Source organism: Olea europaea, chromosome 8 (genome assembly GCF_002742605.1).
Source record: "Olea europaea var. sylvestris chromosome 8, O_europaea_v1, whole genome shotgun sequence".
NCBI classification, from domain to species: Eukaryota; Viridiplantae; Streptophyta; class Magnoliopsida; order Lamiales; family Oleaceae; genus Olea; species Olea europaea.
This window is the reverse complement of record NC_036244.1, coordinates 19702129-19707601: the sequence shown is the minus strand read 5'-3', so window position 1 is coordinate 19707601 and position 5473 is coordinate 19702129. Positions and strand designations below refer to the sequence as shown.

At 34.4% G+C, this 5473-nt stretch overlaps 1 pseudogene; it reads right to left on the bottom strand.

The window, feature by feature from the left end:
* Positions 1-690: 690 nt before the first annotated feature.
* On the bottom strand, positions 691-3858 carry LOC111398411 (annotated as a pseudogene).
* Between the last annotated feature and the right edge of the window lie 1615 nt (positions 3859-5473).

Below are 5473 nucleotides of genomic sequence, written 5' to 3'. Positions count from 1 at the left end.
GATGTAAAGTTCGACAGCACCTTCTTGGTTGCATTGGTGGTAATTTTCCTGGGAAACCATGAAGATAGTAGATGCAAACAATAGAAAATCAGACCTCAGCATTTAATGCTTGAGCGTGGATTCATGTCACATAGTAAGCAATTCTCATGCAAATATTGTAGGCAAATTTATCTATATATGCAGTAAAATGCTCTACTTAGGAAACCTACAACTAAGGTCACAGATTAGTTAGAGTGGTATGCAAATTGCATCCATGTATAGACAAAGTCATCATAAAAAATGTGAAAGTATCGCAAACAAATATGGGTCCCATTACAAAGCTTGAAGCGGAGTATCTAATTAGGAATTTGGTCACAATTGAAACATAAACAGTAAAAAAATATATTGGTCAAAACTGCCCAAAAAGGTGCGTCTTTACCTAAGGAAACGAGTTATAGTCTAACACAAAAAATCGATAGTAACTTCGTCACAAAAGACACAAAGTGCAATACAAAAAGGGAGTCTTCAAGCCCAAATATATGGGGTCTCCATATTCAAATTGTGGGACAGACACTCTCCAATTGTCGTTTGTTTTTAAAAAAATTTCTCTCATTTCTATTATATGTGTGACCACCCATACCACGCACATCCAACAAAATGTTAAACAGGGATTTTGCACTAAATAAATCATATTAGTAATTGATTTACCTTTCAACCATGAATACGCGACTTAGGGGAGGTTCTAGAACTAGATTCGGGCATCGACACTTTAATCCCTTTCATGCTTTTTCGTTTCTCTGCTTTTCTTCTACAACTCTCAGCAATATTCGCCCGACATTTGGGATCATTGCTCCATGTTAAAACCATCTTTAAGGTCTGTCGTGAAATAAAATCGCAGCCTTGAAGCGCAGATGTCACAGTGCGATGGAGACCCTAGTTATTATGATATACTTTTCAGTTTATAGAGCAGCACGCCGTGGATTTGTGGCTTGACTGGATGTTTAACGTGGGATGGTTTTCAGGTTTTTCACGTAATGGGGGCTAATTATGGATATGTATGATATTCTCTCTCCTGCTTGACATATATCTAGTCAAACTTCCCAAAAAACACGTGACTTAAGTTTATACACACACACGCGTATATCAATTATTAATTATTTATTGAAATGTCCGAATTTTGAAATATGAATTTTAATCTATGATTTTTGAAATGTAGTCTCCAAAATTCTTATATCATGTAATTTCCAATTGGTTAAATGAGTGTATTCAATTTGAACTTTTAAAGACTTTTTCGAATTTAAAAAGTTTAAAGCTACTAAATATAAACTTTTTAATACTCTTTAAAAGTATGTGTATCCAATCGAAACTTTTAATAGTTAGATATATTCAATAAAAGTTTTTTTAGAAATTTATATAATTCTTGGGTATTCAAATTGTCAATGATTTTTTAAAATATTTTATAAAAGCTTCTAGGATACTAATTTTTATGCAAAAAAAAAAAAAAAAAATCTCAAAATGAAGTTTCTCATTCATCCCGAGATTTTGAAAACTTTCACAAAAAAATAAAATAAAATAAAATAAAAAATAAAAAATTAATTAATTAATTAATATGTATTTTTTTGTTTCTTTCAATATTTCTCTTTCATTTTCCTTTTGACGTACATTAGAACTATGATTAAAAATTTATATTTTTTACCGGTTATGTTTGTTTTTGTTTTTCCTCTCTCTCTCTCTCTCTCTCTCTTATTGTTTATCTCAATGTTCAATGAAAAAATTAAATTGTAACTAGAAATTCCTATAACTATTTTTTATTTATGAAAAAGATACGTTTGTAATTAGATTATGAGATTTTATATGAAAAGACTAGTTTATAATAAAATTTAAATATAACGATGGGCAAAATCCCCATTTTGGGTGGGATCAAACAAGTACCGAGTTTAATAGGACTTTTTTGTTTTTTGGCCATCCCTATTCCCACCACTTCCCTCTCTAAAAAAAATTAAAAGTTTGTCAAAATTATTATATCACATTTCCAATAACACTATAAATTCAAAATTGGCATTCTAGTTATTAGGGGTGGGCGCGGGTCGGTTCGGTTCGGTTCTCTTTAGAACCGAACCGAACCAAACTTTTCGGGTATCTAGTAAATGGAATCGTCGGGTCCAAATATAATTATGGAACCGTTCGGGTTCGGTTCCATTCGGTTCGGTTCGGATCGGTTCGGTTCCGTTCGGTTCGGTTCAGTTAATTCAACAATCTATTCAACTGAAGAAGAATTGGATCGAAGTGGAAAGAAGAAATAATGTAGAGAGCATTTGAATTTCAATTTGGCAAATAATACTATTCCAAAAAGAGAATGATGAGATGAGTAAAATTCATTGCTTCGCTGTGATATAGGATGAATTTTGCCCATCTAAGTTCATTTAGGACTCGAAAACTGCTTTTAAAGTTTTAGTATTATTTTTGTCATTTAGTTTATTTTAAATTCTTTTCAATTTTAGATTGTTTAAACTAGATTTTCATATAAACCTTTATAAATAAATGGTTAATTCATTGTTTTTCATCATCTTACATTAAGAAAATTTCGTGAGTTTCATAATTTGGTGGATTCCAAATTTCATGTTCTTAAAGTTTTCGTTTTGATTCTTTGTTTTGCGCTGTGTCAACCAGCTAAGTTGACCCGAACTTCTAGTCTATTTAAGTGCAGTAGTCTTTTTGGTAAATGTATATGACTCTATATTGTCAAGCATCTCGTCAAATTTATTTATTTTTAAATATTTTAATATTTTGAAAAAAAAAATACTTACCTGATGAATTGGAAGAAGTCTTTTTACAAGCTCTTGGGTGTCGCCATGAATTCCACCACTTCTAACGGTATGAATGAACAACCACAATTTTCCATTTTGCATGAGATTCTCTCAATGCTGATTCCAGATCCTGTTAAGAATACACAAAATAATGTTTACTATTTTGTCTGACCAAACAAGATTGAGTAATGCACATTACGTTTTTTAGTTGTATCTAATTTAATATATAATAATGTGATAAAGAACTATGAACACAATGATAAAATAATTTACTCTCAATAGGACCGTAAGATAATTTTCTCTAGGAAGCATGCCTCGCCAATCATAAACTTCGTCTTCAGGATCTGTAAAATATTTATCTTGGAATGGTGTTGTGTCGATGAAAAAGAATTCTACAATATCTGCAAAAATTAAGTGGAAAAATAGAACAAAATGAATAATTATAAACTTTAAAAAATATAAAAATGAAATTGTTAAATAAAAATGTTACAAAACTATACTGAGAATATAAGATTTGAGACAAAACCATTTACTATCCCTTTGTTTGAGAATTGGACTCAATTGTGCTAAGGCATCACCTCTGTAGTCATGGTTCCCCAAAACTGGGACACAAGCAAATGGGTAAATTTTTATTCGAGGTCACCCAACTTTGAATGAAGCTTCAATTAAGTCATTTAACTTTAGTTTTATTTCAAATTCATTCACTCTGTTAGATGTCATTAATGTTATTGACGTGATGTGTGGATTTAAAATTAGATGAAAATCTGTTTTATTTTAAGCATCCACGTTGACATATCCCATCAATCGCACTAAAGTCATCTAATGGAGTGATTGAATGTGAAATAAAATTTAAGTACGGTGACTTTGTCGAGACTTTTTCGTTTAACTATAAATTTAACAATTTTTTATAATTACCAGAATACCACTGTTTCTGCAAGCTGGGTGCAGTGTTAATTTTGGTAAATGAATCCTCAAAAGCTATATCATGTTCATCAGTTAATCCATTGGGATAAAAGATGTCACCAGTAGAAATAATAAAATCTAGGTCCATCTTTTCCCTAATAATCCCCATATGTGGTAATCATGTAAAATAGAAAAGTAAAAGTTAGATCTATTTTACTCAACCAATTAGGAATATCGTCATATTCTTATGTGACAACCATGAATTTAAATAAAATAAATTAACATCTCCAAGCTTATATTGAGACCTAAATAAATACATCATAACACAATCTAAATCAGTGAGCTACTAATAGATTGGTGGGAGACAAGGGCGGACCCAAACATTTTATATTGTGTGGTCAGAAATTAAAGACACTCGAGCTTCCAAGGACCGTAAGCTTAAGTTTATATACTTAACGTACTTTTACCACTAGGCAAATCAAGCCTCAATTATAACTCGACAATTACAACACAAAACATAATGATAAGGTAGGGGTTGGGATACCCTTTTTATATCTAGCAATTATGCTTTTTGTTTCCTTGCAATAACCAAAAATCAATTCCTCTGTTGACCTTGCGAATTGGACATTCCACGTGGCCAATCGAGAGCCACTCCACGTGTTCTTCCCTGCACACAATAGCAAATGGTCAGGCATACACTGCCAGAACTAGCAGGGGTGGTGACGGCTATATACACTCCGACGGTCAAGTAAGTGGACAGTGATCGAAACGATGTCGAAATTGTACAAGAGAGTAGGGAGGAGAATATATTTTACTTGGGTATGAAGTGCCTAGTATATTAGAAAGATTGATTCATTACCTTTTTTTTCTCTTGCCAAGGGCACCGTTGGATGTGGGATACGTGTATGCATCTGACAGTGTGAGGCATTTGCTCATAAGCGTCAATCAACTACATCCTAGAGAGGGCAGGTAATTAATTCTTCTGAGTTGTGAGTTGACATAAGGCTGAGATGTCACAATAATCAATCTATGAAGATAACGAGGATACTGACATAAAGATACATCTCTGAAACTGGCGAAGGAGATGTCTCTGTTGCATAGTCTTGACACTCTTCTCACTTTGGTAAGGAGGGACGCCTCAACAAAATCACTTTGGTGATGCTTGTGCCTAGAAGCAAGTCAAGTTAGGTTCGGGCGAGGCTCATATCGCTTCAAAATCACCTTGGTTGGACATGTGACACCTCACACCTCACTGAGGAGTAGGTGTGATGCGTCCAGGTAGGTTAGTGGGGGGTAACAGTGGTCCCACAAGTTCAGGGATGAATATTTATATCATTCGTGGACTTTTCATCCGGTTGTATATGCTTGCCATTTTGAGTGTAGGTTTTCTCTATTTTGTCGACCCTTAGGGGACGAGGCGAGGAGATGGACTAGAACAGAACGTGGAGAAAAGCATCGTAAGTCGGTGTGCAAAGCTAACCAAGGCGTTGGAAGGAAGGGGGTCCTCCCGATAGTTCGATGCTATGAAAAGAAGAGCTCATCTTCGGTCGATGCGCTGACCCTCAGGGAACTGTACTTGGGAGATGGGTTGAGTTCGCAGAGGTCTCTAACGACCTGTAGGAGCATTGTGAAGCTGGTTGGTGAGGCGCATATTCGACCAGAGTGCTAACCTACATGGTATGATGCTTGGGAGATGGCCTAAAGCATTGTAATGCTTTTGCGATGCTTCGATTGAGGTGCTGACCCACAAGGTACTACATATTGGGAGGGTTGAAACTTTGTAA